This window comes from Fopius arisanus, unplaced genomic scaffold (genome assembly GCF_000806365.1).
Source record: "Fopius arisanus strain USDA-PBARC FA_bdor unplaced genomic scaffold, ASM80636v1 scaffold00236, whole genome shotgun sequence".
Classification (NCBI taxonomy): domain Eukaryota; kingdom Metazoa; phylum Arthropoda; class Insecta; order Hymenoptera; family Braconidae; genus Fopius; species Fopius arisanus.
In genome coordinates, this window is record NW_011887975.1 from 66,377 (window position 1) to 78,489 (window position 12,113).

At 45.1% G+C, this 12,113-nt stretch overlaps 1 non-coding gene across 1 annotated transcript; it reads right to left on the reverse strand.

Moving 5' to 3' along the window:
- Positions 1 to 110: 110 nt before the first annotated feature.
- TRNAD-GUC (transfer RNA aspartic acid (anticodon GUC)) lies at positions 111 to 181 on the reverse strand. The gene has a single exon. It is a non-coding gene; the product is annotated as a tRNA-Asp (tRNA).
- Positions 182 to 12,113: the final 11,932 nt, after the last annotated feature.

The window sequence follows — 12,113 nt, forward strand, 5'->3', positions numbered from 1 at the left end:
TAAGTTATCTTAAATTTCCCTCATTTTTCAGGATATCGTTAATTCTCTAATATCGTGCCCACGCCGGGAATTATTATATTTTAATTCCCCGGCCAGGGTCACAAATGTGGCTCTCGGGCGGGGAATTGAACCCCGGTCGTCCGCGTGACAGGCGGAAATACTACCACTGTACTACCGAAGAGTTCTCTGGGGGATGGGTTGGGTACGATAATGAGGACGTAAGATTAATCGATGATCCCGCGGGGGTGATGTGGGTTTAACACCCCCGCTCCTTAGTTTCCCGGGTTTTGGTACGTTCCATGGGATGGTCGGGGGTAGGACTGGGTAGGGCGAGCATTGGGGTAATATCGGGGGGGTTGGTTTGGTTGTTGTGGGTTGAGGGGTGATTGTGGGAAAAGGGCTTGTTGGGCGAGTGGGTTAAGGGGGCATTCTCGGGCAAAGTGGCCAGGTTGGTGACAACGGAAACAACTGAGGTATTCGGGGTATGGGGGTGGTTTCGAGTTTAGGGGTGGTGGGTTTGTGGGAATACTCATAAGGGGTGGGATATGGCGTGGAGAGGGTGAAGTGGGGCGGGGAGAGGTTCGTCCGGTTACGTCGGCGTATGTCGGTTGTCTTGGGGGTGAATTGGGTCTGGTGTTACTGTTAATTTGTCTGGGGGATGCGTTATGTCGGGGTTGATAGTTGTCATCTGGGGGAGGGAGATCGGGATTTCTGGAGTACTGTTCTAAGGGGACGTTGTCGGCGCGAAGGGGTTGAGCTCCGAGGGCATGATTTTGTGGGGTGTTCGTATCGGGGGAATGACGATTTCTGGGGTTCTGACGACGGGGGGCTGGGGAAGGGGTATGGATTGCTGAGGGATGTCGGTACTGAGACGTGTCGGAAAGGGTTCTCTGAATTAACCTCGCGACCTCAATGAATTGTTCCATAGTCGTGCATCGATCGCGACCCATCTCTTTGAAGTAAACCGGATTAAGTTGTGATTTTAAAATTCCCAATTGTCTTTGTAGGGGGTGAGGGGGATTGAGACTCGAGAATAGTCTACGAAGACTAGTGATATAATCTCCGACATCTTCATCTACGCCCTGAAACCGTTGGTGAATATCCTGCCAGATACTCTCCTCTTGATCGAGAGGACAATACATCAATTGAAACGCTCGCAAAAAATCATCATAACTCCTGATATTTGGCAGTTCTGTCAAGTACCAGGAGTGGGCATTATTTTTAAACGCGGAGGGGAGAGCCCGCAGTGTCTCCGTCTCGGTTAATCCGTTGGATTTACAGCACAAAGTGATACTATCGAGGAACTTGTACGGATCCTCCTCGCGAGTTCCCGAAAAGATGATTCCATCCCTCTTAAAAATGTTACTGACACTCAGATCCCGAGTCTGCAGGTCGTATTGTGTCTCTTCACGGAAGGGGGCCCTATACGTATCCTGGAGACGAGTTTGGGCGAACCCAACAGGAGGGGAGGGATCCGTGGTTATGTGGGTTGAGGGTTGAGGGGGTGGGATTAATGGGTCCTGGGCATGAGGATACACTGGGCATGAATTTCTGGGGGTAAGCACGGGTCGAGAGGGAAGTGTCTGTGTGGGGTAATACCGAGAACTAGTGGGGAGGAATTGAGGGTGGTCTACTTGGTAGGTGGAGTGGGCGTTTGGGGATGACGATTGGTTGTCGCCCAGGATAGAGGTTTGTTGGGGTGGGAATGTGAAGGGTACACGAGGTTCGGGGGTAAGAAGGTCAATCGTGGGACGGGGTTGGGGGGCAACAGGTCTCTGGTAATTAGGGGTCGGTCGGTCAATTGGTAGGGCGATATCAGCGGGAGTGGGTGCGGGGGTGGGAATGAGGAGTTGTCGGAAGGTGACTCGGTGGGCAGGGGATGGTTGGTTAAGGGACTGGGTAAAAGAATGTTCAACTGTCGATTGCTCGAAACTGATGGGGTCCTGATATGCCCCGATAGTTTGTCCCGTCCGGAGGGTGCCAGAAGGGCGAAGAGTAAATGACCCGTCGGCTTCGGGGATGACGCGAAACCCGGCGGTAGTAATAGGCATCCTCATCGAATCAATTTCGTCATCCCAAGGGGCCGTGTGCTCCCCAAACTTTTTTCGAACCTCAAACCGTACGAATCTATCCTTAATAACGTCTAAAACCCCTCGACTTTCAATACCCAAAGTATCTAATAAAATCAACTGACTGCGGGGGGTGAGGGACTCAAATTGAATTTCTAATTCCCGGTGGTATTGGGCTATTTGGGTAGGAAGGGGGTCGTGAGGAATGGCAGGGGGAAGGGGGTAGAATGGGCCAGAAGCCGTGGCCGAGGGGGTAGTGGCAGTGGTGGTTGTGACGGTGGTGGTAGTGGTGGTAGTAATTTGGGCGGTGGATATTTCGGGGTCAGATGGGGGAGGGTCAAGAATATTTAGATTAGGCTCCATTTTTATTCAATGAAACAAAATTCGCAAAAGACCGCGCGAGAAGAAGAACAAAAAAAGGAACGCAGGCAGTGCGCACTCGGCAGCACAAACAAAAACCAAGAACAAACGCAATTTGTGTTCCTCAGGTAGCGCGAATAATAAGAATAACAAATGAGAAGAAAGGAAAAAAAAAAGAAAAGAATGAAAATCGGGTGAAAAATCCGTTAAATCCTATAGGATCCGAGAACAAAACCTATGAATCAACGATGAGAAGGCACCTTCCTACTATTAGGTTCGTAATAATGATAACGTAAATAACAATTCCCTATACCCAATTCATCTGCAATCACAGAGAAAAAAAAATGATATGGGGAGACTTTTCTAGTTAGTCAATCACTTCAAAATTATCGTAAGGGAAAATTAACACAGTTGGGCGGTTGGTCCGTAATGGACGGCGACGATCGGGGTGAGGGGAATTTAAATTTCACGATAACAAGTGATGAAAAAAAAAACCCAGAAAAAAAACACAACCTCAGAAAGGGGGTGAAACGTTTTTGAATTATTGGGAAAAAATTTAAATTGAAATTATACGTAGAATATCACTTATTAATAAAGGGAAGTGAATTCCTTCTTACTATCAGTGGGATATTACATCGGTCCGATTTTAATTTTATGATACAAGACTATAGCTTGAATAATCCCCTTTGGAATTCGGGGATTTGTTCGCGACGGTGAGCCTCGGGAAATAATATACCCGAAAAATAAAGGAAATAAAAACAAACCGCGTGTGCCGTATACAGCGGCTGGCCCCACGTCGGGCGCCAATTGTGACCTTGGCCGGGGAATTAACATATAATAATTCCTGGCTAAGTCCTGACTAAAATTCCTGACTAAGTCACTAATGAATATAATAAAGGAATAACAGAATGATTTTTGCGGGGAAGTTACTTGATATTTACGGGGGGACCTGAAATGAGAAAATAGGGGGGTGGGGGGGTGAATAATTACTCGGGCGTGATAATCGTAATAAATGTCATCTATTTTACATAAATGGAACTTCTGAATAGGATAATTCTCATAACATAAAATCCACAATTGTGGCCTTTTCTTAATAACTAGTCAAGGGTGGGGGGTAAGGCCAGCCAGCTTGCGACACACTCTTAATTAACATTAGAAACGGAAGGGGTGAGTCTACCTCTGCAAAAAGGGGGAGAAGTGAGGGGTCCTAATAGAAAAGTATCAATAATTAGGGGGCTTGAATTATAACACAAAGGAATTTCCGGAACACCAGAAATCATAAATATTGAATAATTATCACAATCGAATTTAGAGGCTCACCGTTGGGGGGAAATATTATTACAGGGGTTTAGGTAGTACTTGTTGGGGTAGGAAAGGTAAGAAAGGGTACTCACGGGGATGGTGACGATTCTAATCCTCGTAGGAAAAATCCTCCACACGAAATCGTCCACGCAGGGCTATCCCTCTCCTCCTAGTCCTCACTCCTGGGCCACAGTTCCTCACAATTTCTCCACAAATTCTCCTCTCAATTTCTCCACCAATTCTCCTCTCAATTTCTCCACAAATTCTCCTCTCAATTTCTCCACCAATTCTCCTCTCAATTTCTCCACCAATTCTCCTCTCAATTTCTCCACCAATTCTTCTAACTCTTCTAACTCTTCTAACTCCTCTAACTCTTCTCACTCTCTTAACTCTTCTCACTCTCTTAACTCTTCTCACTCTCTTCTAATTCTTCTACACGGGGCAGCTGTATTACGAGTGATGGCGTCGCATTACTCGTGCTCGTTCTTCCCCGATTATCGGCGATAATCGGGGTCAATCGGGGACACTCGTCATCGGGTGTCCTCGTCCCAATTATTATTTGTGCCCGATTAACCGATATTCCTTTTCACTCTTCCGGGTCACGTGGGCTGTGACGTAGGAGTGGTGGTTTTCGCTCGTCTCCCGTCACGTGGGCTGTGACGTAGGGATGGTGGGTTTCTTTCCTCTCCGCGACGATGTTCGGAGAAGTTTCTGTGCGTGAGTATAGGGCTGGGGTACCGCGGGGCAAGGGGAAGGAATCTCTCGGGAGTGGGGTGGCCAACGGTGGCAGGTTTATATCGTCTCCTTAACATAATCTCTAACCTACTTATAGTTAACGAAAACAAGTCATTATTAGGGGGCAGGGGAGGGCTAAAAAAGTGTCTCGTCACAGCAGTAACGCGTAGTCTATTTAAGGGGATTTATTTATCTATTGTTTAATGTATCGAAACTGATTTTTTTGTTATTAAATAAAAAATGTTGTCCCCGACAAATTACTATTTTATTTATTTTTTTCTATCCTATCCCAGTTACATCCCCTTTCAGCTCCCATCCGATGATAAATGTCTACGTATCGAGCAGCAGGAAAATAAAGGCTGGAAGCGGCTTCTCGATTGTGACAGTGGTCATTCCGTTAAATGACTTGGCGTCTGACTTTTGATTTTTGATTTTTCTTTTTGGGCTGTTTCGGTGCCAGAGGGCAGGCCAAGGGACAGAGGGTTCCGTGAATCTCTGTAAATTCCTTGATCAAGAGACACAGGCGAGTGTGTCGAAACATACATCAGCACAATGGCCTCTAGGGGGTCAAGAGGGTGGACACATTTGCATCTGCACGATCACTTCCTGGAAAAAAGGGCGAAGGGAGCTTTGAAAATTTCCCAATGTCAGCTACTTACTAGTAAGCCTTCAGCCGCCCTTTTCCGCAGGACTCGTTCCTTGCTATACTCAGCCTTCGAACGAGGTTATCATTTCAAGGCATAACAAGGCTTAAGCCAAGGTGGAACTTCATGCCTAAATGAGCATTCCTAAGCCCTCGTTGAGAGCTTGATGAAACCTCCATTCACCGTCGATTCTCCCCTCGGAACCTGCCCAAGTACAAAATCAAAGTAAATTTCGATTATTTATATCTCCTAACGTTTCGGTGTTTCCAATTCCCCATTTTTTTCGGTAAGTTTCGATTCCCGGAGTCTATAAGTTCATTGAAGCTGCACATTAGAATTTGAGGCTGCCCATCTTAAAGGGAAAACAACAATTACTGATAACAATTTTCGAAGTATGTTGCTCAATTTTTTTGTTGCAACTTTCAATTTTTCAATTTTGTATTTGGAATTTGACGTGAAATTTGGTATCAATTCACGAAAAGCGGCTGGTTTTATTTAACTCGCACACCACCCGACATGGCTGTTGAGAATATCGTCACCATCGAGATCCACATTACATCAAAAATTCGCAAGGAATTGGATGGCAGTGATCCGACAAAACTGCAGGAGTTTTGGCGGAATTGAAAATTGGTATTTTCACATGTATGGAAACGAGATCGATAGTTGCCTGAGTTAACGTTGACCAATAAATTGACGGATCGGCTACCTTGAATATGACATATAAGGACCGTTCGTGAATGAAGCAATCGGAAACTGTGGTAAAAGTCATTTTGACGAGGAATTACCATACCGGGAAAATGAGTAATTGTGAATCTCGCTATCCTCGATATTCGTAGCTTCGAGAATCGTAACACAAAAATTCTGAAAATATTCACTTAAATTAAAGAAAAAGACACACAAAACAGAACGGATGAGACGACTAGGTTTTTGGAGAAAGGCGACGATGCTGGGTTTCTCAGTATTCCGGTTGTGGAGAAAGCAATGAATCTCAGATAGACCCACGCTACTGGGAAAGGAAGTCAATAAGTCAGACAGACAAGAAACAAAAATAACTCCAAAACCGCCCCGCACACATTTCGCTATTGAAATTCAAAATTGATTACAAAAGGAATAATGTTGAGGCAACGGCCTCATTGACCACGAACGGGCAGAGCTCTGGCAGCACCTCTTGGGCACAGCTCATTTTATCGGCTTGACGCACTTAATATGCTAATCTCTCACCTGTTACCCTACCTGTCATCTCTACGTCAGTTTCTCCGTCCTCTCTATTTTTCGGTGAACTGCATGTGACGGGTTTTTCTTCCCGGAAAATTAAATGGACCTTTTCTGTAAACATCTCCAGCGTGAAATTTCTCTGTTTCGACTGAATGTTCGCACGAATTTATGTAGTATATTTTCACGCTATTAGTTTTGACCGCTCATTATATTATTTGTAAAAAATATAAACTTTTTGACGAGATAAACTGACCCGTGTGCTTTATTAATGGTTTAGATGCCCTTCGCTACCCTTTCCCGAAGCCCGAATCTCCATCGGTGGTGAGCATAATTCTCGCCGAAATATTTGGTCCTTCGAGACGTATAATTTTCGGGAAATATGAACATTGAGTGTTTTAATAGTTAAACGCGTGTTGGGCTGTTTGGGACGTGGATTCAGCACCTGCTTGTGATCTCAACCGAGACATTTCATTATTGTGCGCGCCACGGAACTTTTAAATTCGTGTAGTGCTGATCATTCTGGGGCTCCTGGAGGTTTTCCCCTAGACTTTCGCTGGTAAAATTTGAAAATATCTCAATTGCTGATCATTGACTCTCCTATAGCTATGTCTACAGCTTTAGGCTGGGTGATTTTCGGACAGACTTCGGCTGTGATTTCCATGACCATCTCAAATCACATCTCAGTCAGCAACGAGGAAATACATGATCTACTCACTCAGTTCAGGTTGTAAGACGAGGTCCCAAAAATCGTGGATAGCCATCTCACCAAGGAAGAGGCAGATTGTGAAGAGCACTTCGTGCGTACGCACTCACGTGACAGTTCTGGGCGTTATGTAGAGTGAGGCTGTCTTTTATACGTTCTCCGGCAGATCTCGGTGATTCCCTCAGTCGCGCTAAGGCGTGTCTGACTACTCTGTTTCAGAGAATAGATAAGGATTCGAAGACTCTTCAGCTATATAATGATTTCTTCAAGGAGTTTAAGGAGTTGGGGCCCATGGTACGTGCTCCAGTCGTGTCTGATTCAAGGGATACCCGGAGCTTGAGATGGGGTAGTGCCTGTGAGGGGATGACTTTGGCACATGGGAGCCTCGCCTTCAGGAGGGTTGAGGGTTTTCGAGAGAAGGTTATCGGCTTATGGTTGGGTAACGAGATTTTCTCATCACTAGGGAATATCACTAGTGAAATACCTGGGTGAAATGAGCGACATCTAACGCCGGCTGAAATAGCCGAACAAAAGATGAATAGACCATCGGACGACGGCCAATCAGGCCGGTCCGATTGTAAATTAGACCAATCACATAGTGGAAAGAAACGTGGTAGGGTGAGACCATGTTTCGGAATACTGTGATGGCGATGACGATAGCTGTTTCCCAATTCGGAAATCCACCCAGCTGTGTTAGGGAGTTCACTGCCGACGTACAGGCGTTCCAACTGGGTGGTTCCGAAGGGCGCCTTCGACTTAGACCGGGGACCAACGGCTAGGTGAAAGGACTAGCGCTCCCGCAATCCCGTCGAGTTGATGGGTGGCTGTGGGGGGACGGATGACCCACAGTCGCTGAGATGCTTAGACTAGGGGGAGAAGGCCCTGGTAGATTTCAGGACAGTTCGCGTTGAGTGCTGGTCTCGAGCGGATGTTTTAGGGGCTCGGGATCAGTTGGTGGCAATAATCCCTGCTGGGATTATGAAGGGTACGTGGTTCCAAGGAATCTTGGAAAAGCGAGAGAAGGTGTGTCCCCGATCAGTGCAATGGATTACTTTGAGGCTACGGACGAGAGTCCGAGGCTACAGAGATCCATCTCTAGGGCGAAATCCATGGTGTTGGGGTGGACTAAGGGCTGGGATTCAAGGCGTTTCCCGTCGGTCTGGTCGCACGCGCCTCCATGGGAAGTAACTCTAGTTTTGACTCGCGATGAGATTGCTATTACCGAGCTCTCGAGTTGGGGTGAACGTTAGGTGGGTGAGAAAGGTCTCCGGATACCTACGTCGCATGTGCCTCGAGCAGTTCGGCGCCCTGCGGGGTGAGAAGGATTCGCAGGTAATCTGTGTCTTGTCTGGGGTTGAGACACCCCAGAGCAGGGCTGGGCAAACTCTGCTCTGAGAGCAAGTCGTGCTCCCGACCTCTATTAGTGCGTAACAAAGGATAGACGAAAGCCCATTGTATCGGGTGATGGGCCTTTATGACCCAGGTCGTAAAAGCCCTTCTCCTTCGCTGAGATCAACCGAAGTGGGGGTGACGCTTAAGAAAAGGAGAAGAGGAGAAATGAGACTCAAGTAAAGGAAAAGCAGAGAAATAAGTTGATGAGAAAAATTTCAATTTTTTTTCATGTGTGCATTAAAAAATAATCAAATGCGCGACAAGTTTTTCCCTTCCGAAGGACAAATTCTTGCCAGATGCTTCATGGGATACTCCCCATCTTAGTACCTGTGAAGCCCCCACTACTGCCCCCACTATGATAGTACTAAGACCCTTATTATTGAAATGGTTGTAAACTTTATTGGATTTCTAATTCGAGTTTATGGCTCTGCTCCGAGCTACCTGGAGATTGCCCATGCCTGCCCCAGAGGAGAGAGTACCACGTGCGAGGGATGGTCACATCCCTCCACGAGAGTCTGGGGAATACGTTCCCCGAAACATATCGTTGACGATGCCGTAAGCACGGCAGAAGTTAGTGACTGACGTTACTCTTCGTTGGTGAACCTCGCGCACTCTACCGTGTCATGCTGATGCTGGCTCGGCATTGTGAGATCCGCCACCGAAAGTCCGCGGAGTTGACGAAATTCCTTCGCGGCTGCTTTTCCGTCAGGTTTTCCAAAAAAACCTGGCTGTCGCCCAATCGTGAACGATAGAGGCGGCAGCCAGAATAGTTCGAGGAATATACCGGGGTGTTGACCCGGGAAAAAAATACTCTTACAGTTGATTGGGATTAATTCCTACGAGCCTATAATCTAAAGTAAATCTAAGTAACCCCCACTATGTGTAAAATATAATACTATTAATTATATGTTACATATTTTTTACCATCACTCTTATTTACCAAACACCCATTATCAACCATTTCATTTTTTTAGCTTTGAAATATATTGCTCTCAACATCCAGCTGGCTACAAGAACTTACAGCGGGACCACCAAGTGGGAAAAAGGTATGCATCGCTGTATTGACCTGTTCACTTGGAAAAAAGAGGAATGGGCCATGAAAAATTCCCAAATCTCGGTTCCCTTTTATTATCGCCATAAAGGAGAAGTGATAACATCGGTAGAACTGCACAGTCTTCGAATCTGTTCTAAAAGTTGTATCATATAACAGCAGGCGTTGGAAGGTCGGTACCTCCATAATGGCGGGAGCTTTGGAGACACAGTCGTGCTAACTTACATGTGTATATTCTTGAACCGAATAAACTCAAGGAAATATGCCATTAGTCTTCAAGCGCAAGGTTTATTACCGCGCGATATTTTCTCCACTGAAATGTATGTCATTGGAGGTTGGGATGACATAATAACAATAGCATTTTTTTGTACTCATCGTTCAAAATGTGATTCTATGTGGGTCATTCTTCGCATCTCACAAGTCAAAATTTTAGAAAACAATTTCAGTGACAGTTTCTCCACACCAATTGCATAAACGAAAACCTATTGCTATCATAGACACTACGTGATATCAAATCGTGAAATTCTACAGAGCAAAATTTGAATGCAAAAAAATTGCAAACCAAAATGTTTGCTATTGCATTCGTTTCGCAAAAACTTTGGTATTATTTTCATCTATTTTTCCATATACAGGGTATCCCAGAAGTACATGCTGATCGCGAACCATCATGTACAGGGAGTGATTCGGAGCCGAAAAGTCCGTTTCCGCTTTTGGATCAGAAGCACCTCCTCGGAGATATTGGGGTAAATAACGGAGCCAATGATGCTGCATCGTTCAGCGGCAGTACGTCTGTGTCGCTTCGCGCTCATGTGTGAGTGATGCCCCTTCCAAGCAGCGGGATACGGTTCTCCGCTCACCCGTGAGCGAGAGAGAGAACGCATGATACTTCTCTCTCGCTCTCTCACATCATTCCACAGAAATGTTTTTGCAGTTATCTCTTAAATGAACATGAAAAAAGAGGAACTGAGCACTACAATCAGGCTCCTCACTGGACATGGTAGGTTTAGGACACACTGCAAAAACATGGGCATCGAAAGCGATGCCCGCTGCAGACTATGCCTTGAGGCAGACGAGGACAGCCTGCATATACTTTGTAGCTGCCCTGCACTGGCTACAACAAGGCTAAATTACTGGGGAACCGCCTTCCCTAGCATCAGCTATGTAGCGGATCTAGACGCCGGGAATCTATTAAAACTGGTGAGAAAAGCTGGCCTAGAATTATAGGGATCAGAAGGACAACGGAGCCACAATAGCCCAGTAGGGGTTCGGTGACAAGAGGGCAGCAAATGCCTATCCGTATTTTTAACCATAACCATAACCATATCTCTTAAATAATTGGGTTTTGGTGATTTTTACATTGATTATTATTTGTTGCAAATCGAATTTGCAACAGAATAATCTCATATTGAAATCACATAAGTTATTTAAGCAACTATTGGCCCTACAGCATATTTCCATCAATGATGTTAGGTGAACACTGCGTTAATTGAGTGGATCTGAAAGTTTCGAGAAGTTTGTGAGGTGAAGGTGTATAATGCTATACGCGGAGATTATACGGCACACGAATTGTTAATTTACTCAAACTCGACGTCAATCTCAATGCAGTTACGTATTTACACGTTGATTAATTAGGACTATTGATTAGTTGAATTATGTTGATGTACAGTGGACGAGTTTGGAATTTATGTACAATATGGTTAGGTACGCGGTGATTTAACACGGTGATTTAACACGGTGATTTACGATGATTTCGCGGTGAGCGTCGATAACGAACTTTCCACGTTGAGAGTCGATAATGAAGTCGTGTTAAGTGGAGTGATTTTTCGAAGATGAGTGAAGATTTCGGCTGGTGCCATTTGGCCGATGGGTCCCGATCATTACCGGAGTTTTCCGATGATTGTTTTCGTGAAATCGGCCCGAGTTTAACTTAATTTTCAACATCTAATCTGTTTTTGCAATAATCTTTCCTAATTTTTCGAAAACCACGCTCTTCTTTCATAATCTCATAAACAATAGGGTTTTCCGGGAATTTTCCATTGATGAGTTTTTGTCGCAAATCGAATTTGCAACAAAAACCATCTGGTGAAAAAATGCTGTAGGCCCAATGGTTGTTTAAATAACGATTAATAACCATCAAACCGTTTCTTGCAATTATTAAATAAATAATTGGGCTTATGTGATTTTTACATGAGATTATTTTGTTCCAAATTCGATTTGCAACAAATAATAATCAATGTAGAAATCCCAAAAACCCAATTGTTTAAAAGATAACTGCAAACACATTTCTGTGGAGTGATGCGAGAGAGCGAGAGAGAAGTATCATCCGTTCTCTCTCTCGCTCACGGGTGAGCGGAGAACCGTATCCCGCCGCCTGCAAGGCGCATCACTTATACAGGAGCGCGGAGTCACACGGACGTCCTGTTGCTTCATTCGTCATTGGCTCCCTTATTTACCCCAATATCTCCGAGGGGGTGCTTCTGATCCAAAAGTGTGAATAAACTTTTTTGCTCAGAATCACCCCCTGTACATGGTGGTTCCGGATCAGTACGTACTTCTGGGACACCCTGTATATTTCTCAAATGGCTTCTATTATCGGAATGACTTTTATTTTGAATTCGCATGAAAAAATATAGAGGAAGAAA